Source organism: Apus apus, chromosome 4 (genome assembly GCF_020740795.1).
Source record: "Apus apus isolate bApuApu2 chromosome 4, bApuApu2.pri.cur, whole genome shotgun sequence".
Lineage (NCBI taxonomy): Eukaryota > Metazoa > Chordata > Aves > Apodiformes > Apodidae > Apus > Apus apus.
Window position 1 is genome coordinate 97,247,831 of NC_067285.1, and position 26,294 is coordinate 97,274,124.

The 26,294-nt window shown below is 36.3% G+C and overlaps 1 long non-coding RNA gene across 1 annotated transcript; it reads left to right on the forward strand.

The window, feature by feature from the left end:
- The first annotated feature begins 745 nt into the window (after positions 1-745).
- LOC127384411 (uncharacterized) lies at positions 746-25,663 on the forward strand. Its single transcript, XR_007889415.1, has 4 exons — positions 746-873; positions 19,269-19,428; positions 21,425-21,529; positions 25,485-25,663. It is a non-coding gene; the product is annotated as an uncharacterized LOC127384411 (long non-coding RNA).
- The last annotated feature ends 631 nt before the right edge of the window (positions 25,664-26,294 follow it).

A 26,294-nucleotide genomic window follows, 5' to 3' on the forward strand; every position in this document is an offset into this window, starting at 1 on the left:
TGTTGTACTGCACATAGCATAAAAACCAGAACTCCTGACTGTTTCTCAGTACTGGTATTCCTATGCCTAATGAGGATCCATCTAGCTTAGACATTTTCCCACATCATTTTAGGTACCTCATCCTACAGGATCCTTCAGATATGAATGTACTGAACTGGAATAAAATCCACAAGACTTAAAAATATTATCTTGGTCACAAAGAAGTAATTTTGTGCAGTGGAGTGACTGTATGAAACAGTCAAGATGTGGCAAAACTCTTTCACTCCCTCATGTCCATAGAGGGCAAAACACACACTCCTGATCTCCTGATGCACTAGGTTAATGGGTGTCCAACTCACTTCTGCTGAAGCTATTAAACTTTGAAAAGCAAAACTAAAGTTTTTTGCTTTGTTTTGCTTTTTTACTTTACATTTTCATAGTCGCAAAAGTCATCCTCACATCATTTGTTCACTTCATTAATAGCATGAAGTCACCTCATAGCTGTATTCTGTCAGATAACCACTTAAGGTATGATGATGCAAGTCTTGATTACAGTAAGTTCTTTTTAGCATGTCTGAGTTTGGAGGTTTTGGTTTGGTTTGGGGGGGTTTTGTTGGTTTTTTGGGGGTTTTGGATTGGTTTTGTGGTTTTTTTGGTTGACGCTTAAAAATCCTAGTCTTAAATATCCAAACACCCAAACTGAATGTTTAAGATTAGGTATGTTAACATCATTTAAAGGAATTTCTGCTTCACATTACAGTTTTGTGCTATACCAGGATGCATTTTGCTTTTGCAAAAATGAAGACAGACCTTCTTCCTTTCAGCCCTGGAGAACTATCAGATGGGTCTTCACCTGGTTGTTTCCATCAACTAGAATAATCTGATATGGATCTGGTAATTATTTGGGTCTTTTTATTTACTTCCAAAGCATACACATTGTACCTTCATCCTCAGATCTGTGTTGGAATCTCCCTGTGAAGACTTCTGAACAGCTAGAAAGCTCAGACTACCCCTGGATTCTGCAGACCCCATGAAGGAACACATCACTTCTTCAGACAAATATTGCAATCTTTCCTTTATCCAGGCCTGTGTTTTGAATTGCCTCCTCTGATATCTGTCACTGTCACAGAGTTCCATACATGAAGATCACTATTCTTGAAGAGTATCCCTTTTACCCTCCTCATTTTAGTTCTGGGCTTAGGCTGGGATCACAGTTGCTTATTTTAGCTATTATGAAACAGAGAAGAATTTTTCCCTCTTTAGAAGGCAATATGCTCAGCATATACTTTTCACATGAGGAAAAACTTCATTAACTGAGACTGTCGTCTGGGAAAAGTAATTGATTTGAGTAATTGATTGAGCCAGAAAGGGTAAAAGTATAAGGTTGAGAGGGCAGGGACACAACTTCAGCTTGTTTAGACACTAGCTGTTTCTTATTAATTTCCCAGCTTGCTACTTCCAGAAGAGAATTGGGTAGATCAGAGAATATAGGGTGTATAAATTATTTAAGCAAGTTTTGCAATAGGATTTGTCATTCTTCTTATAAAAGCAGCAATTAAATTTTACATTAAGTAGCAGAAACAACAGCAAAAAAAAAAAAAAAAGGGCCAATTTCACTTGCTGTGATGCTGACATTTGCTTTACCCCCGTAATTTAATATTAATAATATTTACTTAAAAATGTTGTAATATGTCATTACAAACTGAAACAAAACTAGCATTTTTCCAACATTTTTGGACAAAGAAGAATTACAGTGCTGACACGTTAGAGATATGTTGAATTATTAATAGCCATTATTTTAAAAGAACAGTTTTTACACTACCTATATAATACAGACATTAAATGAAACAAGGACAGAAGATGCAACTTCCTGAAAGAAAGATGCACAAGATGTATGAAACTGATGTTTGAGTCTAGCACCACCAAGAATTCTGCATTAGTGGGCAGGTATAATTTTTTGAATTGCTTACAATATCAGTATTGGTATTCGAGGAAGTTAAAAGAAGGGTCTGGGAGCAGCTTCCCGTGATGAAGCCAGAAGCAAAGTCCTGCAAAGCCCTGCAGGAACCACTGCTCCCACAACTCTATCTCAGGAACATGGAATCTCTGACAGTTTCAATGAAGTTATATCAGGTTTCCTGTCTGAGCCTGAAAGTCTAAAACATGAAAGGTGGAGAGAAGGGGAAAGAGACAAACACGTTCTGACTAAAGCTGATTCTTGCTGGAGTACCCAGCTCTCCTCCCTGTAAGTCACAAGTGGCATAGCTGAGAATCATACCAACACATCCAACACCCTTACAGGCAAGTTTCTATCAAAAACATTGGTGAGCTGAACCAGAGATATGATTACGTTTCAGATTCCATACATCAGAAATTACCACAATTTTTAAAATTTGCTCCTTGAAGCTTTTTTGCTCGTCTTCTGCCCAACTGTATAGTACCTGTCTGTTGTTGCTTTTCTGGTTTTGTTGCAAGCTCCCTGGGAAAAGGATTTTGCACACAGAGAAACTGGTGGTTGCTGTAGTGATTAAAATCTTTCCTTCAGTATGATTGGTTACATGATCTATTGGCAAAGATGCTGAGACTAGCCTGAGAAGAGAAGCAGGGCACAGTGACTGTCCACCAAGACTGATTTACCTATAAGAGCAACAGCACATCAAAGGAAGCAGTTTGTCTCTTTCAGCCAGTTTCTAAAGTGTTTCAGGAAAGGCTACAGTGAAGGAGGAAAGTATTTTGTTTTGTGTTTATTGTGGTTTTTTTGTTTGTTGTTTTTGTGTGTGTGTGTGTTTTGGTTTTTTTTGTTTTTCCTAAATTAATAAAACTCATATAAAATGGATTATCATATTGCAAAGGCCTTATCAGTGGGCCTTTCATGAAGTTGTTAGGTTGTTTTTTTTTTGTTTTTTTAATTACTAAACTGTTGCAGTATGGACAAAAAAAAAGCAGTGCTAGAGACCATAATATACCAAGAAAGCTTAAATGAACAGAAAGTGATTCAGAAGCAACATGGAGTTTCTTACTCGTACACCTGTTTTCCTACTTTTCTCCAAAATCTCTCACTTTTCTTTTCTTCACACTCAGAAACCCATACAAGTGACTCACAAACAGAAGAACAGGATCAAAAGATCTGCAAACAAGCAAAAACTAAATAAGGGATCAGGGTGAACTGCAAAATAACCAGCAAACAATCACAGAATCATGGAATCACCTTTAAGATCATGAAGTCCGGCCTATGACCTAGACCGTGGCACTAAGTGCCACATCCAGCCTTTCCGTGAACATATCCAGGGAAGGTGCCTCCACCACTTCCCTGGGAAGTCCATTCCAATGTCTAATCACCCTCTCTGCGAGGAAGTACTTCCTAATATTCAACCTAAACCTCCCCTAGCACAGCTTGAGGCCATGCCCTCTTGTCTTGTTGCTAGTTGCCTGAAAAAAGAGCCCAGCCCCCACCTGACTACAACCTTCCTTCAGGTAGTTGAAGAGAGTGAGTCTCCTTTTCTCTAGGCTAAACAACTCCAGCTCCCTCAGCCTATCCCTATAAGACTTTCCCTCTAGTCCTTTCACCAGCTTTGTTGCTCTCCTCTGGACCTGCTCCAGCACCTCAATATCCTTCTTGAAGTGAGAATACTCAATAGCTCAGTGTTCTTGGCTGTTTAATTTACTAATTTCTTAAGGAAATGTTAATGAGCCTAGCCACAGAATTCCCTTATTGTGTCCAGTGTTGGAAAGGTACAGCAGTGATACTCAAGAGCCAGTTGTTACAACTTTGAGAAAGGCCCACTGATAAGTAATTCACATTAGCATTGTCTGTTCTTATATGAGTTTCATTATCTCAGAAGTCATCCCTTCTTGATCATTAAGTTTGCCTGGAATACACTGTATCTCTGAAACTTAATTGCTTGCTTTGGATGTCCTTACTCATGTTTTTTACATGTGTTAATTTAGGATTTGAATAGCCAGAGGGAAGCACAAATTGCATACCTGTGATAATACACAGGCAGAATACTACATACCTGATCAAACTTTCTGGAACAAGCCACAACAGGACTAGTGAAGACAATTTCTGGTAGTCATGAAGTAGCAGGAAGCTCAGAATTTCCCGAGTTAATACAGGTATCCACAGTGCCAAGGGATGTTTTCAGACTCAGTAGCCTCATTTACCAGTTTTCCATATGTCCATATTTATCACCCTTCAGAAAAGTGATGGTATCAAGAGCAGGAAGCAGTACTCCATCCTCCTGTTTATGTAACAGAGAATTTACTAACTTACCTGGATCATTAAAAAGATGATTTTTCTTCCTGATTTACTTTCTCACTGAAAAAAAAGAAAGAAATAGGTGTTAAATCCACAATTTTTTCTGGGTAAATTTACAGCTAACCGAGGTATGTTGAACTAGGCACATACCCAGTCAAATCAATGAGGCAAGGCTGAGAGAAATTCTGTATGGCACCAAGTTCTTCTCAGAAAAATGTTTCAACATATTTCAAAACAAAAAAACTCAAGCCAAAAAAGTAAGTACCCATCTGGTATTTATCTGCAATAGTGCAAAAGAACCACTTGCCAGAGAAGCAAGTAATGTTCTCCTCCATCAAAAACATGTAATGCTCCAGCAAACCTAAGGTCCTTCCTTATCCCTCCCCTGACTCAGTTAGGCATCTATGGTAACACAGTACATAAAGATAGTCAAAGAGTTAAAACAATGCTTGGAAAGAAAACGCAGGTCACACAGTTCTCCCAAAGAGAGTTGAAGGATTCTCAGTAACAACCAGATCTGCCGAAGCAGCTTCCCATTCCTGCCTTCCAAAAATCACATCTCCCAGCACATGAAGTCAGTTGATTAAACCAAACTGGCTATTTCACTGCACTTTGAAATCTGGATTTCCATATAGCAGAAAGGACAGTCTCTTGATTGCCTAGTTTCTCCCTGTTCATTCCCAAAATCTCTTGTGCTGTGGGACGCTCCTTTTCTCTCCAGAACTCATCTGCCCTCTCATACAGGTCTTTGATATGCCATCTGTTAGGTTATTACTTGAAAGAATGCTGTTCATGCTGCTGTATATTGAAAGGACTTTTAGCAGAGGACACTACAGCTACCACAGGAGACAGTTCAAGGCATGCTGGTGCCTCTTCCAGCCTGCGCTTTCTCACTCAAATTCTTCTTTGCAGCTACAATACCCAAAGTAGCCCTGACTGTGCAGTCAATGAGCATGCCCAGAAAAACACCTGCTTTCTTTAGAGTTCCACAGTATTACCTGTGTCTTTCTTTCCTTGATCAATCAATTGAAAATATGGGTGCAGATCTCACGAGCAGCTATTCTTTCCTCTTGGAAGAGTGAACATATACTGTTCACTGTACATGAAGAGAAGTCTGCAGCAGTGAACAGAACTAGAGTGGGTGGTATGGAGAGGCATTTCTCAATGTTTCCAAAGCAGATCAAGCTTTTCTGAAACTCTGGGTAATGCATTTAATCAGCCTGCTATGTGAGGTGAGTTTCTACAGGTGCAGAGAGAAGAGAAACATCTCCCACTGAAACAAGGTAGCCAACCCCTCAACTTTATTGTGGAAGTAAACAGCTAAGAGGTATGAGTCTTCATAATTCCTGACACATTACAGACCCTATCCTTTACCACTCAACCGTTTATTTACTGTCCTTCAAGCCTAATTCAAATTTTGCATCACTGTATGAAAGTTTGTATTGAGATTTACTGGTTTCAAAAATAAACGCATTGGGGCACAAATAAATGGAAAATAACATTTCAGGCATATATATTATGTCCCATCTTCAGCATATTTTGCAAAAGGCAGGTTACCTTCTTATTTTCATAGGTACCAAACAAGAACAGCTACAGAAGATGGATATAAATATAGAAGAAAAATAATGTGAAATGGAGAAAGAAGAAAAGAAAGATATTGATTAATTAAGTTACTGCAATTTGAGATTTATAAACTAGTATGATGTTTCAAATGTAAACAGAGACTATAATTTGGACCTTATGTCAACACATTCAAATATCACAAGGAGGGGAGAATGGTGCCTAATGTCTGATTTGAAATATTTTAAGTACTGGCCATCCACTTTGGCTGATGAGGTCTAAAAATGCATTTACAGTACCTCTTGTAATTGCATGCAAATATTTTAATAATGGAGCCAGAGTATGTTTTTAGGGCATTTGTCTCTCTCCTCTTTCTGTCTGTCTAATTAGAGTCTCTACAGAGGATACCTCTATACTCATCCTGTTGCAGATCTGCAATTTTTGGTTTATTCACCAAATAAAAAAAAATATATATACCAAGAATTAAGTCAAACATTACATCTGGTGCATATTTCATTCTGTAAGATACTCATATTCAATAATACATTCACTGTTAGAGCTTGCAATAATGACAGAATGACAGAGAAGGCATACGAAAAGCGTTTGACCTTTGTGATTAAATGACAGAGAGATTTTTATTAAGTGAAAAACGTCATAAAGCCATCAGTTATACATCCAAGGGCAGAAGGTTCCCTGCCTCAACAGAAAAATTCTTGCAGATAAGACTCAGACCCAGGAGGCCTTTGCTCAATTTACAGTTCTACCATAATACTTCTCTTTGATCACCACACAATGCACTTGGGATAGTTCTCAGAAGTAATTAGCCTTTTCAGTGTCTAGGGTCATGCATCAGTGTCAAGTTTAGAGCTGAGATTTCATGCTCAATCCACAGCCTAAGAGATGTCTAAGGAAAGGATATTAATGATCAGGGAGTAGTAAAATACAAAAAGGACTTGGGCATTTGCTAGGTATGTCAATAGGGTGTCTTCTCTGTCAGCTATAAAAGATAGCTGAGCTGCAAGAAAAGCAGATGATCATCAGGGTAACAGGTTAGCTGTGTGAGGCTGGAGGCATTTACCTCAGATATGCCCATTCATGACATGTTGGTACCTGCAGTTCAATTGACTTCTTTTGCTCCTGGTTTGAGAAGTAACATGCAAAATGATAGCATGGATTCCCCCAGGGCTGCTTCAAAACGTCACAAAGCTAATAAAATCTTTCCTGAGCCTTCTGTAAATGTTTTCAGAAATGTAATGGTTAAGAGCAAGTAGTTTTCTACTTCTTGAAGCAGTACTTCCCAAAGGCTGTTGAGAAAAGTGGAGGTGTCCGTATCTGCATATATTCAGTAACTATAAAAACACCACATGGATCATCCTAATTTAATTACAGTGAGGGACAAGCAACTGCTGCTTGTACTTAGTTGGATAAACAAGTAGTGAAGTTACACTAGTAATGATTTGCACTGTTGCTTGTTCTGATGATCGGTATAATTTTATCTTCACCATTTGTTTATTTGATCTAGCAGGGGAAATCTGCTATAGAAATGTAAGAGACTTAGAGATCCCTGACCTCAACATCTTTTTGAGACTGGGGGAATCTTCAGTCAATTGGCAGGACAAGAATACCCAAGCCATTCAGCCCACATTAGAACTTACCCTAACATTAAGAAAAACAATGAAACAGGTTTTCTAGAAAAACAAACATGATTTTCCCTCTCGCTATTTAGTATTTGGGGAATTTCCAGGGGTTTATGACCTCTTAGGTATATTCATCACACATTATACAAGGAGCCATTAACCACCTGAGCTCTACTTAAATGCTTACTTCATGTTCTTGTAAGTTAAGATAAAAATGTTACTGATTCCCATGCCAGCTGTTACCTCTCTCAACTGCACAGCCACTTGTTTTCTAGTGGAAAGAAAATATTCTTCTGTGCTGCTCATTAATATGCAAGCTTCAGTTCTTCTAAAATATTGCATGTCAAGTCACTTTAGAACTGGTCTAGTGAGTACTCATTTTAAAATGTTGGATCCTTCTGCTCTATATAATCTTCCTTGCATTCCTTATTATTCAACTTGTTTCTGGTCAGAACTTTGTAAAGTAGTTCTTCAGTACCCAACAAACCTCTTCCCTTTGTGTAGTTGATTTTTTCTTTGACATTTTACACAATAATTTTTCTCATTGAAGTCATTATAGTCAAAAAAGTACAAGTCAAGGGGAAGTTCTCATATTATGTACATAGAGGTGTAGCAGGGACAGGGAGATTTCTAAACTAGGCATAAAGTTGAATTAAAGAAGTATTCAGATAAAATGGGAAAGTTAAACTCATTAGCAGAAGTTCATTTCACAGCTGCTTAATTACCACTCCTTAAATGCCAATGGTCATCCTCCATATTTCAGATAAATCCTAGACCTTTCCTCTAATGTCTATCTGTATAACTTCCAGTAGATGTCTGCTACAGATTTGGCTCTGAAAAGCCATTAGTTTTAAATATAGATTTTTAATATATTTTTCCTTAGCATAAAAGTGAACTTTCATACCTTTCTCACATGCTCCATAGCCCTTATATTTCTCTCCCCTTCTCAACATGAAGCGTATTATTAAGAAAACCTCACAAACGATTCATCTTACCTGTTGACATCTATTAAGCTCTTCCTAAACACATAAGTTTTTAGAAACACATTGTTAAAACAAATATTATTGTTGGCTTCTTTGCATAATTGTCCAAGAATACGTTGTCTTTCCTTTGAGGAAAAAAAACCCGAACACTGGAGTGCTCTTGACCAGACACAGTCTCCTTCCCAGCAGGTACAGTTAAAACACTGTAGTTTAATGTTCTGCAGCTGTGCATCCCTCCCATATTTGTGCTTAAAGAACTTCATCACTGAGCTCCCTACCTCATCCTTCTCTTTTCTACTCAGGTTTTGCAAGCAGCTTCTCTCACTTGTGGTTTTCATTCCATCTCATTACCTATGTATGTGACAGCAAAGGCCTGGCTTTTCTCCCTCTTCTAGCTTTATTAACTTTCAGGCAAGCAATTTTTCAAATAACAGCCTTTTCATTCAGTGCCTCACTGAATATTTTTCTCTTCCTAACAGCATCCTATTTGGGGACAAAAGAAGTCATTACTGCAAATAATTAATATTTGCATAACATCAATTAACTGAGACAGATACAAATATGATTACCTCCACAGAGACACCTCAGGAACTAACTAAGCTCACATACCTATAAAGCTAGTAAGTCACAGTTACCTATCTACATCATATCCTGGAGAATTGCCATGGTAATTTCAGTCTTAAGCTCAATACAAAAACAAGCTGTGTCCTGCTTGTTCTCTACGTTATATTCAATAAATCTCCAAAGAAAAGGATCCATCATGATATTTCACTGCTGTATCACAAAGATTCTTTCAAATGGTGGGGTTATATCTGGTCATTGTCAAAAGTCAAGAGATATTTGCCAAAGATTATTCCATCTTTCAAAACGCTGGTGCCTTTTAAAAAATGTTAAATAGCCTTTAAATTTAGAACAACTAAGCAATTGTAAAACATATTTTACCATTAATGTAATTGCTTTCAGCCATGTTTCTTGGACATTTTGTATTTGAAAGAAAGAAGGAAGAAATGCCAATTTGTTATACGTAAGTGGTGAATTTGATGAACTCAGCCAATTACATGATAACCTTGATCTATTTGTACCAGAGGAGAAGTAAATCACAAGGTTTTATCTGGAATGAATTATCAGACAAAAAAGGTAAAACATTGACATTAATCTTTATAATGGTAAATAGCGTAGCCACTACTTACTGCTGCTAGATTGTGCTCCAGGTTATACAGTCACATACAGGGACATTGCTCACTACAAATGACTTCAAATGGGGGCATTTTTCATTGTGTAGGGCAGCCATGTTTCTCAGAACACCATACGGCAGTAGTATACCTCAGACTTCATGGCATATGATGAGTTCCAGACAGATTGTGACTTTCATCATCCTACTCCAACCACCCACAAGCCATTAACTGCCTGGTTTTCTCTCTCTCAAGTTCACCACAGCAGTGAAGTAGCACAATTAACTGAACAGCTAGTCTTGAGACCTCACAACCCACAGAAAATCTAGCTAGCTGTTATACACATCCCTCTAAAAGTCTCTTTCAAAAACAGGCCAAGTTCTGTAATACAAAACATATTTCTTCCCTAGTTTCTTGCCAGATGGTTTACAGCCCCCTCAGCTGCTTCCTTATTTGGTCTCAGTACCTCAGAGTTCACCTCACACATCACCTAACCAGAGGCAGCATTTAATAACATTCACCTTTCAAGGTAACCACCTGGCACAGTAAGACCAATTCCAGTTAACACCTTTTTTGGGGGGTCTCCCTTCACTTCTCATCTAGAGCAGCAAATTTCACCTCATGCTTGTTAATTACAAAACACACCTCTTAAGTTCTTTCTGCAGTTAAGTGAATTGGCACCCATGAAAATTGTCTTTACAAATTTAGAGCCCACTCTCCCTGTCAATTCCTGACTTTGAAGTTTTTTTATATTTTCTCCTTTCCTGTCAAGCATTTTCAGCACAATAGTCTGCTTTCAAAATGAACCTCTGAAACAAAGAGAGTTTGTTAGCCTTCTCTTCCACCCTTGCTTCATTTTCGCTTTGTGCTGATTTAGAAATGCTCAGACATCTTCCCAGTTCTGCTTCCTACCTGGCTGTGAGTACTAGAAAAGCTGTTTCTCTTGCCCTTTGCCCTTCTGCCAGCAGCTGTTAGCACATTCCCAGCGTGGGAGACATCGATGTTACAACTGGCTTTGTGACTTCTGCATTTTGCAAAGTTCCTGCCTGGCCATTATTCTTATAAATGTACTGCATGTTCTCACATGATATCTTGGTGATCACATTCCCTTGCACAGCCATACCTTTCTTGCAGAACTTTTCATTCTCCCTCTTAAGCACCTCTTAACAAAGTTTCTCCTCATGGCTGCCACCTTTCTCAGACCCTTCAGCATCTAAAAACTCGAACCCTTTGTAGGAAGTCAAAACAAAAACCACCTTCGGCAAATTACCACTCATTTGATCATTGCATTCAACACAACTGGCTCAGTTCTATCTTCAAATCAGAGTCTGCCAGTCCTTATTTCATCCAGTTTCTTGCAGGAGCTAATGACCTCCTTAAATCATGCACTGGTTAGATGGGGCAGCTGAACATGGCTGATTAACCCAGAGCTTTTGGACCTTGTGAAGACAGGTCGGCTGTAATTTGATTAGGTGAGAATCATCAGAGAATAAGCACATCCCTGGTGTTTGCATCTAAGGAATCAAATTTGTATACATTAGAATCCCTTTAAATTCTGTCCCTGTTTTCTCTAAAATTTTACTCATCTTTGATCACAACAAAGCCTTCTGTTTGGATATGTGAAAAAATATTTTGATTTTGGGTCCTGCTCAGAAGAATTGAATATACAACTTTTTTCAACCTAACATAAGATTTAAAGCACCACATTGTTAATATAAATTTTAGCTTAGACTTGAGTGATCTTTCCTACACTTGTGTGATTTAGGTCGACATAATTCACAATCCCCCCAAAGCATACACAGTATATTCTGAAAATGCATGGAATATAGTTTCCTTCCAAGGTGTTTGTAACCCCTTGTTACATACCATAGAACTTAATAAAATCGAACTGTTGTGTCTTACAAAGTCTTTCTTAACTGTAGATTTTGTTACCTAACCTTCAGAATGTCAAAAAAATCTGCCTAAGTATCAATACAATTTAATTTATTCCTCCATCAGAATATTCCATGCTGCTAACCAACAGGAAATTGCATTTCTTACTGCGATATAGCAGGTAGTCCTCCAGTAATCTATTGTAAACTGACTATTGATGGAAGGAAGGTAGCTGCAAATAGCCAGCAATCTCAAACTGAGATGTAGCCAGGGATAGCTGAAAAGTATTAATCCATAAGTTTGGGGTGTGTTATAGGAAAAAATTCCAGGTTAGTATGTTACCGTGATTATTGTACTTACACTGGGGAAGAAGACTATGTATATTTTACAACTGTTCTTGGGATCAGACCTTAACCCTGGCCCTGGCTTAATGCCATCTGGGAAAACATTAATGGAGCTTTTTGTCTCCCAATGTATGTTTAAAAAAAGATCAGCAACTTTTTTGCTCTGGAAAAGTATTATTCCCAGTAACACAGATGTTAATGTGAACTGAAAGTGTTAAGCATATTGGCTTGAATCGGGTATTACTTGAAGAAGAAAAACAAAAAAAAAATTCCAAATTTAATGTAAGCTGGTTAAAAACTGATTTAATTTTGAGCTTATCCTCTTATAGACAACTTCCTGCAGGCAGTATTTTGGACAGAGTTAAAACAGGACAAGCTGCTTGTACAGAAAATGGCTTGGCTAGCTTGAAAGCCCTGTATCCTGTTGGTTTTAGCTAGAAAAATCCTTTAATACAACAATACCAGCAGTTCAACTCAAGAAGCAGACAAGTGAATAATTATAAACGAAACTGGCCTTGAGCTTCTACTTAAGCATTAATTAGGTAAAGTATAATGTAATTATAAAATGGAGTTTGTAACAGACCTCTCTTTGCAGTTCTTATATGGAAATAGTTAATTAGTTTGAATGTCTCCGGTTCGAGCTGAGAAATTCGTGTTTCCCAAAGCAACAGTGTCAATATTTTAAAAGTTTCTGCCCTGTGCAGGCAGACAGAAAACTACTTCATTCTCCTAATTATTTTGATGAGTGCTAGAGGCAACACAGCTTTCTTCATGGTGCTCTGACAGTCCTTCTTTCCTTAGCAACTTTTTAACTTTTTTTTTTTTTTTCCTTAAAAGGAGCATAGGCAGGGGGAAATCTTGCTGAAGTCTGAAAGCTGTATATTCTAGGCAAAGATTTTTTTTTAAAAAGCAATGACCTTAGTAAGATGAAATGTCACTATTCTGGAACTAGACGTGACACAAAGATTTTAAGATCCTGCAAGATTTATATTTAACCTTTCAAAGAATCAAAGAGTTCAAAAAAGCTGTTTATCTCAGAGGCAATCCTTTGGATATTCAGAGCAATAAAATCATTAGAGCCATTTTTAACTCTGTTTTTGTTGCAGGAGAAAGTTTTGTCGCATAGCCTCATTAAACGAGTCTATCTACTACAAAGTGTAGTACATACAATGCTAATGGTAGGTTTGATGTGTAGTGCTTATAATCCCTCAATTTGAAGCACCTTCTTAAGCAAAGTTTACCTAAATTTGAGATCATATCAATACATATTTCATACTTATTATGCCCAAACATCTCCTCTTCATTTCCATTTCTTTTCTTTTCAAAAAGGCTTTAAATGCTGTACGGCATATTTTTATCTTGTTGATGGCCTACTAATGCTGTTACAATTAAAAATATAGATAATTTATTCATGTTAAGAGAGTATCTTTCAGAGTCTAGTCAGACCAGGAGATTATCTTGTTAGCTGATGGATAAAACGAATAGAACATGCCAAAGTTTCTTCATTGAAGAAGACAAAATGTTAACCTTTACAAATTGCAGTGGAGTTTCTTTACATTTTTATATCTTTATATCTTTCTGTGACTCCTGATACATGCACTAGTAGTCACATCCTCAGTTAATCTAAATCAACATGTTTTCTTTAGCTCCATGCTTGATCAGTCAAGTGAACACAGTTTGCACCATCTGAAGAACTGGTTATTTAAAAAAAAAAAAATCTGTACTTAAATCAGAACATTAAATTTTATTCTAAATAATAGGAAGCAAATTAAAAAATAACCTTAGACACTGCTATTCATACGGGGACAGAACACTGAAACTGGCCAGCTTTATGTACAACCCACCTACAGTCTGTCAGCTGCATTTGTTCCAAAATACATTGCATAGCCACCATCTGTCAATCATAAACTCCGTAGCCAAAGAGACATTTTTGAATTTAGAAATACTGACAAACACAGTTGCTCATGGAAATGTTAATAAGGGTTATTAAACATGTTGATAAGCATTATAAACAAATATTAATTGGTTTTAACTTGTTTGCTTTTTGAAAAGCATCTGTTCCACAAAACATTTTAATAAGAAATAAGGAATTAATTGATATTTTTTCATATTAATTAGTTACCACTTTAGTAAATTAATTAATTAATTTTGATGTTATTTTGTTGTTTCTGACTTTTTACCTTACCAAAAAGTCCAGCATTTCAAGAAATAACCTTTCTTTTCTATTTGATAATGAAAGCAACTTAAAACAGAGACTGTTTTAGGACTAAGTTTGAGCATTTTAGAATTGTAAAAGCTGCTGGAGCCCATATAAAAGGATAAGAACAGCTTACTACCCATGGGGAACCAAAAGGAGCCTTAGGGAATGAACAGAAGCCAGTACATTCCCTAATATAGAAGCAATTAAGAGGTAAATCTAAAGATAGTCTTAGTAGTCTTAGTTAGATTTCAGCAAGATTCCATCTCTGGTTAAAAGTGAGAATAACTGTACATACAGAGACTCTTTAAGGAGAGTTAAATAAAAATATAAGGATATATAATTAGCCTCCAACCTGAAGTACCTCTTTGTTAATAAAAGCCAGAAAGTGTGACAAGCCTGGGTAGATCACCCTTTCTGAGACACAGGAGAAGAGGGAAATAGGCCTCTCTTCATTCTTATTACTGAGATACATGCTAAAGTTTCCATATAGTTGCCTACAGCAGCATCCTGCAATCAAATCTTCCATTATCATCTTCTCATATTTGGATTATTGTTACTTTCTTTTCTGCTTAAAATATGGCACTATAATGCAGCTTAATAAAGCATCTCCTAGTCAAAGTTCTTAGCTTGAAAACTGTCAGTTCCCTGGTTTAAAAAATAACATCCAGCTCTGCAATTTACTCCATAAGACCCACGTACATAGAAAACATCAATATTTAATCACAGTGCAGGCTAGTTTAAAACACAAAGAAAAATGCTGTATTTCAATGGTCTGAAATTGGTATCATAATAATAATTCACTGATTTTGGCATTTTAAAGTAACCACTTTACATCTAGAAGCATGACCTCATTTTACAGTTGACGTCAAAGTGTTTCTAACAATAAGGCATTTCTTATACTAAGCCAATATACAGGTGTAATGAATGCATATACAGCATGTATCCTGACTTTTTACCATAATAAAATTAAACTTCTGGATCAAAAAATCCATCAATATCAAGAAGAGGAAGAGCATCAGACTATCATATTTAGTATTTTAAACATCTAACAGATAAAAAAATAGGAAATTAAAACTAGATAACTGAAAAGAAAGGCAATTCACTCCTAAAAAAATGTAATATGAAACCTAGCAACACTTCATAAGCAAATTCTTCACAGAAGCTGTAGTCTGTGTCTGTTGCTAATTCCTATCAGATCTGTTAATATATTTTAGAGTATATATTGAAGCTTGGATTTGGGCTTCTTTGACCAAAGATTTAAAGTGTTACCTTAACAAAATAATACTTCCCTGGGGTGTATTCAATTTCTTTTTTTTCTGTGGAAAGTTGCAAAACACAGGTGAATTTTTTCCCCTCTTGTAGGTATTTTTTATAAATTCCTATGAATTTATGACTATACTAATTTTCTTGCTGTTTAAATTGTTAATCATGTTAACCAAAGAATCATAGAATTGTTGAAGCCAGAAGAGACATCTCGAGGTCATCTGGTCCAACACCAAATAATACTTCATGAACTTTTAGGAATAGCAATATTCTGGCAATAAGTTCCCCAGGGTTGTTCTAATTTGCACTTCTAAAGCATTTCCATTTATCAAGCTTAAAAGCTTTTTTGGTTTTGTTTTCTTTTATGTCATGGTACAGGGCCATCATTCACCAATAAGAAAATGGAGAAAAACCTGGCCATTAATGCCATTCTCAGAGGGTATAAATCAAATTCTACCTTTGCAGCAAACTTGACAAATTTACTTTTTTTTCACAGCTTTATTGGTCACAAGATTAAAAGGACATGTTTATTTCCTCCAGATCTCTGAATTAAAAAAAAATGAATATTTTAACTCAATAAAGTAGTGCTCAGTAAAATCCTGCATCATATTCAGGATATGGACTCCATTTCGTTATTTAGATTATCATATGCATATTACCAAAAGGTGACATAAATATGAGTGAATCTGGCTTTTATAATATGTGTTATAATAACATTTTAATATTAATAGAGAATAAAGTGTATACTATAAATTGTATACCTGTAATTATATAGTATAATCATATAGTATAAATATAGTATAATTCAACACTATACTAATGTTATAAAATTATATACTATTTATTTTAAAATTATTATTTATACATTATTGTTGCTGATATTTAACCTAAGACCTTGAGTATTATTTGTGTTATATTTATTATTTTTCATACCACCAACAGCTGTGATAATACTTCAGAGCTGTTGATTCAGAATAGTTTCTAAGGCAGTTGTATTTTTGGTAGCACAGGCTTTTTCAGATCAATAAAAGCTGAAGATGAATGGTGCTAAAATAACAGATTTTAAATTCCCTTTAAATCTAGCTTTATTACCACACATATTTATTGCACTGACTCTTCAAAGAGGGCACAGAGGCCTCATCCTTCATGTCCATTAGAGTGGCTCTACTTCTTTACAGTACAAAACTCACCAATATCAATAAACAAGAGGTACTGTGTTATCTGGCAAATTAATGATACACCTAAAAATATAATAAATTATTATTTCTCTTACTAAATAAAAACATTTAATTAATGTTTTCTGTCAATAAATAGGATACTCATTTAATCTCTTACAGAGAGATGCAAAGCTTAATCAACGGCTACAGTATTCTGCTGGTGCTAGTCCTTTCTTGAATCAGTAAAGCCTCACCAGTTTTTCCAAACCCTGGAATTTAGACTTGATACTTGAGTCCTGAGATGGTATGGAAAAAAATAGATTTAAGCTATCTCTAACCTGTCATTTTTATGTTATATCTTTTTTACTCTCAGGAAACGTAGTCTCAGCTTTTTTGAAAATAACTGTTTACAGAACATCATAACAGTATCTGTCTAAATACGCACGAATATTAACATCCACCCTGTCAACAAGCAAGTATGGAGGAAGATTAATTCTTACATTTAATTATCTTTTTATTTCATTTAAGTTTTGCCTTTTTCTTTTTTCTGCTTTTGCACCTCATTAGTCATGATCAAAGTATATTCCTCTTAATAATGCCTTAATGTGAGGCTTTGATCACATTTTCTGACTAATTTGGAAGTCTGTTAACTGAATTACAACAGAGCCTTGTATATTTGAAGTTTTTGGAACCATTTTCCTGGGGTCATCTTACTCTGACAAATTTTAGGTATTTAATTGAGATTTCCAGGAGCCTTGGACTTCTATAATTGACAGAGTAAGACATGTCCAGTGAAAAGTGAATCCAAGAGTCTCCAGAAGGTGATTTGGCCATACTATAAGCTAAAACTTTCTCAAGTGGTTTGCACTGACTAGGAAAGGAGACTCTGTCTGAACTTAAGAAACCAATTTAAGTTCTTGAAATAACAGTGATAAGTTTGTTGTGTTTTATGAACTTGCTTATGATTCTTGTTCCTATCTTACTGATGAAGGGCTATTTTCATGGTTCTCAGTTATGTGTAGGGACCAGCAATAAAATATGTGCACCCACAAACTATCAGAGCATCTCTCTGTGGGGTTTAGAATAACCACCTTAAGCTTAAGTCATTTTTTTATTTACCTTGCACTTCCATACATAGTATATCCTACCCATTTCAACTGTATAGTTGTATTCTTGGAGGCCACCTTAAAGCCATTTTAAACCTTGCTGGCAGAAAGCTTTTATCTGAATGAGTGGTTGCACTCCAAATTTCATCCTCAAAAATGTACCCAAAGCAGTGTTACTGCATGTAAATAGTTCTACTGTTGAATTGTTTCTGCCTTGAAAATTGTTTGAGGCATCAGTAATGGTCAATGGCAACAGATACAGCAAGACCACATGATTGAGTATCAAATGTGCAGCAATCAGTAACTGCTTCAGACAGTGGAATAAAAAATGTTCAGTAGGTAATTAGGAACCCCCACAAGACGAACTTTGTCAAACCTGACATTAGCTAGATGTAGGCTTATATGCTCCCATTGTGATAACTCAGTGGAAAATAATTTTTTAGAAATTTTACATGATTATTCAGTATCCTGGAGCCATATTTCAAGAGATGTCATTCATCACATCACTACCAATGTTGAGATACTGAGTATCAGGTGAACGCTAGTTCAAGACATGTTAGTCATAAATTTGCAAAATAGTAAAGGTAAGAATTTTTGTACTGCGTCAGATTAGCTTCTGTGCTATAAAATGGTGTGCAGCCATTTCAAGTTAAATCCTTTGACACTGCCCCACTCAAAGCCACGCATGTGCTTCAGCAGAGCAACCCGATCCTGCAATGCAGGCAGTATACAAGAAGCAGGGAACGTATCATTTTTTGTGTATCCAGGCACCAATTTTTTGGACATTCTCTGCTTACCTTTGTGGTTGAACACATCTAGAATAAGGGTTAGCAGCCCTGCTGAGAAGGTGTAGGAGCACAGATGCGGAAGTTCATAGCAGTGCTGGTGATCACTCAAAACAAAACTGGAGATATGACAGGCTGTAGAAGTTCTATCCACACTGTGAACAATTGCATAATTGCAAGCAGTGTTAAAAAAAGTAGTAAGTGATCAAAAGAAAAACTAACTCAAATATAAGGCTCAAATATAAAGTTTAGCAGTGATTTTCTGGGATTCTGCTCTACTGGTGCTTAAGCAAGCTTTTTCATCTAAGTCTTGGAACAAGCACCTTAACCTGCAGTTTTGTTCTGTGCAGTAAGACTTCATTGTCTGGTCAGGACAGTCCTCATTTTTCCTTCCTAATCAGTGAAAAGAAATTTGTTAATTTGTGTAGCTGTCCAGACACTCACAATTAGAACTTTCATTTTCTACCAGTTGTTTTGTCACATCTAATAATTGTGAAAGGTACAGAAAATCTTGCTGAAAAATAGTTGAGTTTTCAAAAATGTATCTTGACAATTTTATTTGGCTTTATAATTTATTGTGTTCATTTTTCTACTCCTGGCAATGAATTCTAACTCTTACTGACATACAAATCCCAGCTGCCTCTTATTCACAGAATCATTTTGGTTAGAAAAAACCTTTAAGATCATCAGCTGATACAAACTGCATATATAAAACCCAGCATCTTTAACACTTCACAAAGGCAATGGGTGGCATTTTCTAGAATTTTAGAATCTGGTCTAACCCATTTATTTCTTTACTTATTTATATTTATTTTTAATTCCTATTTATATTATTTTATTTATATATTCATATGTATTTATATATTTTATACACGTGTACATAATATATTATTTTATATTTATATATTTATGTATATGTTTGTTTTATTTTTATATTATTTTTATTTCACAGGTTTATTTAATTATATTGGATGAAGGAAAGATAAAATCTCCAAACAAAAATTTAGCAAATCAATTCTCTTTCTGCTGATCTAGCCAGGATGTACAAGCAGATGTGTTCCTCTTTCTTGGCACACCATATTTGGCAGACTGTGACACCGTACTCTGAGAAGGTAAAATCAGAGCAAGGGCAAACTGTCAGAAAGCAGAAAAGTTAAAGGAGTTTTACAGCAGAGAAACAGGAGGACTGCTGCAGCAGCTTATGACATGCTGGATGCAACATGGGCTGGCTGAAATAGAGTTCAGAGCAGGATGTAGAGAAGCTGTGAACTGCAGGAAATCTGTGGAAGGAGCAACCAGAACTGCTTACATGTAGCTGGATGCTGGCATATTCACTTTTTATAGAAGGAAGATGAAATAAAGCAGAGGAAAGCCTCAAAGGCTGTGGGACACAGGGCCTGGAGCTAGCCCAGGCTTTTAAAGAAATAATAAAAATAATGCTTTGACAGTGAGTTAACCCAGATAAAAAAAGTAAATTGCTCTCTTACAAGCCTTTATAGTTAGATCTGCTGCAGTTTGAATTTTTGTTTTAGGAAGTCCAGCCACATGAACCTGTCTGTATAAGTGCAAGCATGTCAGTGTTTGGGGACAATATGTGTATATGGGTCACCGAAGAAGGCAGAACAGAAGCTGATCCTGAAAAACATGTATTTAAAAGGAGTGGACAGGCCCTACTTCCAAGCTGTCTTTACCCTGTACTAAAGTTTCTGCAAAGAACACACGAGACAGGGATTTTACTCTAAATTGTCCTGGAGCCTCTGTACCGAGGATCCATGCAGCTACCCACTCTGCCTTGCATTCAAGTGATCTAGCAGCAAACAGCAGCTGAAGAAATTCACCACTTTTTTGCTCTACTGAATACCTCATAGTCTGGGCTCTGCCATGGGGAAGCTGCTGTCTCGTTCAGGTCATTCTCACAGGTTTACATCTTTCTTAGAAAAAAAAAAACAACAACTTTGTGGTAGAGAGACTGATTGGATAAAATTGTCCCTATACATCAACTAAGCTCTTGAAAATGAACCCAGAATATGATCTTAATTATGCTGATGCCCCAGGATATGTAACTTCACTGACTATACATTATTCAGGCTTTGCTTACACTTACATCTAACAAAAAGAATAACAAAATATTATGTAATCATTACACAAAATTCTGTTTAATTTTTTTTTTTTTTAGTTTTGATCTAAATTTGTACTGTATCTCTGTGCATTTAAAATGCAAGGAAGCATCAGCTTGATGTCCTAGCTCAGGTCCATTGCTACTTTTTAAAAAATTCAGCTGCATAGACAGCAAATCGGCATTACGCTTTTTGACAACAATACTCTAAAGAGTAGAGGTGTAACAGAACAGGGAATTTATCTCACACATAAACAATTCTGAAAGTCACTAAGGTACTACATCAAATCAGCGGGATAAATGACTGGTTTTCATTAAGGAACTGAAACTAAGGTGAAGTAGTCTGAGAAGATGGATAATGAGATGACATAAACATCTGACAAAATTCAGTGGGCTCAGGTGTGCTTTGTATTGAACTTGCTGTTCTTAATAAATGAAATAGGAAGATGGATAAATATATTCCAGGTTTCACCAGCTTACCACAAGGTAAACTAATAAAAATAGCTCATTGATTTACAGACATGCCAGGGTTTTTAAAATGTGGAATTTGAGTAGCTAGGTGATGGTACAGATTCTTTGGTAGCAACTACATTAAGCATGTTTTCCCCAGCTAGTTTAATTAGCTTGTTAGTGTATTTTACAGGAACACCAAGTCTAACAAAACCTGAGAAGACTTTAAGCTCACATGCTCTTCCTAGTCCTTGGAAAAGTTGTGAAGAATAGGTTTATTTGGGTTTCATTGCTAAAGGGATAGCCAGGATATATCTGAATAAAAGGCTAAAATGTTCCTCCCAAAGATACTTATCCATAAGCCACTTGCCAGGCCATCATACCTCCTGCACAAGTGACTGTCAACGGGCATTGCAGTGCATGAGCACAGGGAGATAGATCGTACAAGAGGGAGGTTGCCTGGGTTCTTGTGGTCCGATGGTAAGTGTCCTTGTAAAAATATAATAGGAGGACTGCAATGACTGATAGTGTGCTTCTTCCAGAGTCCCATGGGAACATATGGATGCTGGGGGAGGTACAGTGGTGTCTGCAGCTTAACATCACCCTGCTCTCTGGCTTTTTGCACTGGATGCAGCTCATCCTGGCAGGTAAGCCACTTGGCTTCACTGTGAACATGCTGCATATCTGCAGTTGGGGGAAGAGATGGGAGAAAACGTTCAAGTCTCACACTGACAGACAATATGAGAGTTAAGAGAACTGAAGAACACTACAAGTTTTGTTTGGTTACAATAAGTCATCACCTGAAACAGAGACAAAGTAGAAAAGATTCCATTAGAAGAGAAAGGTAGGGAGTTCTCTTTTTGGGGTATCGGACCATTCAAAGGCCTCTTCTGCCTTGATCTGTAAGTAGAAGGACCAGAATTTTTTCCTTTTGTCACACATACCAGACAACAAATATATGCTAGGAACTTGCCATATACCAGAGTGAGTTAGTGAAATGTGTGTTGGACCTTCTGCTGGTATTCTTGCTACTTAGACAATGTTTTATATTAATGGGAGTTAAGGCTCTCTTTTTAGAATAGAATAGAATGACAGATACTTGCTCTTTAAAATTTACAATCAAATGTCACTATAACATAGTAATGATTTTACCTGGTCGTAATAGATTGGCAATGCTCAACAGATAGCAACTGACCCTTATATCACTGACACCTTATCAGTGGCACGCAACAAAAAGAAAAATTACTTGGAGAGATCAAACTAGAAATAGCTCACACACTACAAAACCCCACAGATCTAAGTGAGATGTTTGTTTGTTCTTTGGATTCCTCTTGCTGCAAGTGAATTTTTGCAAAAGTGGAAACCTTGGATATAAGAAAATCATTGCCAGAGAGTGAGAACCTCAGTAGTCACATATCAGCATACAGCTGAATTAATTAATTCAGTGGTGTGAGATTGATTTATACCAAGTAGACTGTCATCTAGCCTGTAGCAGAATATTTTGTACTTGTCAAAAACATTAAGAGGTAAACAAACTACACTGACACTTCTATGACGCCTCAAAGTAAATGCCACTTTTCCCCTGTAACTTTTTCTTTCTGTAGCTGAGACTAAAGAAATGCAAATGTTTAGGAGTAAAATTTAATTATCTATTAAATGTTCTATGAGTTTTCTGGTACCTGAAACATACACTGAACTATACATGTACTCTAGCTATTCCATTAGGAATAGCTGTGCTTAAGTCTTCAATCTTAGATCTTCTAAATCTCAGATACCAGTTTTCACATACTCACTGTTTTCAATCAATACATTTTTGGGTTCACACATACACATATTTTTTCATTTTTTAAATACTGTCATGTCTGTTACTAACACAGTATGTCAACTGTTGTTTTAGAAATGCTCTAGAGACAGAGCTAAATATTAGTGTATAATACATACCTACTGTGAAATGACAGGATATTGATACCTAAAGTCTCTTGGGTCTTATATTTCCCCTAAATTAATTCCTACAGTACCTAAATGACTAAGAAAGAGATTTTGCTGAAGCATGGAAATTTTGGTAAAAACCGAATACATTGTCTGCACCTAACTCTGCCAGGATTGTCTTGCATTCCCTACATTTTTGCTTACAGAGAATTATTCATTACATATATACAAAGTATGCCTAACTCCAGAGAAGACGTATCTTCTCCCCAGTCCTTCAGCCCTGACTCTTATCCTCCTTCTAAAGGGGTTAAGACAAAATCTGGGAATATAAATGTTCAGATTTCTTTTCTGCCTGTGGTAACATGAGTCCAAGTTACAGAATAATGCTGCAACAAGCAAACTGGACAAGAAAGGGAAAAAGTAAGCATTAGCATATCCATCTGGAAGTAGGTGATACTGGTTTCAGTAGCTACTTTAGTGAGTGTTTTCATTTCCAGTTTTTCCTACTGGTCAGTTTAGGTGACTTTTCATGCAGCTGAATGTCCATTGTGAATTGTGTTTACTACATCTTGAACTTCCCCTGTGATTTGGAGAGAGCTTAATAAAATTAATGGATCTGAATGCAGGCAAATTCCTGATACAATACGGAGTTGCTGTAGGTACTTCAGGAGGGATTAGGGAGAGAATTAGTCCCTGTTCTGAGCAGAAAACCTTCAAAAGTCAGCTATTAAAAAGTCAGTTATTAAATGTAGGAATTGCATGTTGGATGTGAAGTTCCTCTGCACCAATCACAAATAAAAATAACTTGAAGCTAACAAAAGACATCTTACTTTCTGAAACTGAAAGACAAAATTAAAAGAAACTGGACATATGCAAGAAGTAAAGGTCTGTAAGTTATGTTATTATAGAACAACTGATCTTGGAGTGAAATCTGGGTGCTGAAAAGGAACTCTTCTCATTTAACTTAGCAAGAAGTCTTAAACCTCCATCCTTCATCACATTCAGAAGAACACTTCCTAACCATTGGTCGTTCTAAATTAAAATTGAAAGGAAATAATGCAAAACTATGCCATATTTTAATAAAGCAGAAACCTGGCAGTATTTGTAACCTGCTTATGTCTATATTCAAATATCTATTAAGTATATTGTATCTTCATTAGGTACAACCATTTAGGATGCTAGCAAATGGTGACATTTCTGCAGCTGGAATTACAAAAATATGAAATAAGACAACCATCAATTTAGATTTAAATTAATAATTACCTGCTAAGGAAGTAGCTTCATAGTTCTCTTATATCCTAAAAGGTTGCTGTGGCATCAGAGAACGTGAGGACCATCTCTGAACTGTTAGTAATTTAACTGATTTATATTATGACAGACTCTCTAAGGTATCTGCTTGTGGCCATCTCTGTCAGAAGCCACAAACAGGGAGACTTTGTACTTCGCCTTAAATTAGTCCTGAAGTCCTAAAAAACCCCACTGACCTGCCATCTAATCCTCAAAATGCCCTTTATTCAATAGTTGTGGTTAAAGCTGCTTGCTTTAAGTTACACAAATTGTTTTTCATTCAGAAACCAGAATGGGAGGATCTATTCTTCAAGGTGAAAAATGCTGCAGCTTAATGGTATGAGAAGGTTCTCAGCTGTGCTTAATGAATCTTCTGTTTTCCTGCCTTTGGCACAGTTTCACTAAAAGCACAGAAAACCCTATGGTTTGAGAGCCTGAGTGTTCTCCCAGGATACACGAGATGTGGTTTTCAATTTCCTCGGGCAGAAGATGGAAACATGAACTTCCTACATCCTTAATATGTGCTTCCTGTACTAGTTTACTGTACAAACATGCATTTAAAATCAACTCATCCTTTGCTTTTCCAAAGAAAATGGGCTAGCACACTTCAGGTTGCAGCATCTGCATATTGACAGGATATATTTCTGTGCAGTGTTGATTGTACCATGTAGAGGATGGGATTTTAGAGAGGTTTTGGCTAAATGCAAACAAGTGCCTGCTAAGTAACTTAAATTTGTTTAATTTTTTTTTATTCTGCATGCTGAACAGAAGTCCCATTTGCTATCACTTTTTGGGGCTCTATCTGTCAGCCATATGTGAACCCTAGGGATATATATGGGTAGGCCTCTGTATGGGGTTTTGTTTGTTTGTTTGTTTGTTTATTGTATTGTTTTGTCAGAAGTTAAGTGCCTCCCTTTAAAACCTGAACATTTATGATGTAGCATTTTAGTTATGTAAAATTATAATAAATTATTATTATTTTAGTTAGCTACATTGTTTTTAGCAAAATTTGTGAAAGCACTACTTTGTGAAATACTTGTAAACCATCAAATAGCATAAATTAAGGCTACTTGGATCACAAAAATAACTTGTTTATCTGTCATTAAAACTACTGTTATGTTTCTCAAGCATTTTCATGAAAATTAGGACCAAGCCAATGCAGGAAAAATTTAATTTCAGCATGCTTTTAGGTTTAAATCTTGTTTTTGACAAGAAAACAGTCAAACCTATTCCTAAAATTGAACATACTAAATATAACCCTAAAATGGTATTCACATTGAAAGGCTTTGCTTCATTGTGACTCTAGTATTTTATAACTTTTAATAAAACTGCATTTACTACTTTGACCTTTTTTACCATCATTTTTTGTCTTTGATCTTTATTTAGGCAACAGTCAATACTCACATCAGCTTGGATTCAGACACTAAGTATACACAAGAGTACTTTGCCACTTGAATCCTTGAGCTTTATATTTGGCTACATCCGTCACAGAACAGCAACAGTAAAACTTATTCTGTCCTAGCTAAAGGCTAAAATGCTAAGAAAGAGGAACTTGGGCTCTGGTACTGTCCTCATGGTGAACAGTCTTGGTGTCGAGTAGCCTGGAAACTGAGCTTCTCCTTCATTTGTCAGGTTGGTTTCTGAGATGCTATCAGATACATCAGCAAAATCTATGCCAGAAAACTGATGGAGTTTTGGTAAATTTAGACTACTTCCCCAAGACATTTAGTCTTTCCTGAATCAACAGCCTCTGGTAGAAACATCTTATCAATCTTACTTGTTTGCTTCTGTTTCTAATAATGTACATATACAACTAACTCAGCTCAGTGCTTAGTCTCCCCTACATTAATCTGCAATTTCTTTGTGGAAACACATAATTTATATACAAAATGTCAATTATACTTTCATACATGTGTACCCCAAATATATTTTCTGGATGTTTTAGAAACTTATTTCTTAATGAATTCTTTCCACATAATTTTTAAACTGAAAGATTCTGCTCTTCAGTAGTGTCAAACTGCCACATTGACAAATACTGGTTCTTAAATTACAAATCAGGTCTATCCTGCCATCAGTGGAAGCTATGAAAGCAAAATGAGACAAACTGCTTGAAAAAACTATGAGCTTCAAATCCTGGCTTTATGTCAAAAACATTATAAAAGAGCAGGATATAGCAAATAGCATTTTGTAAATATT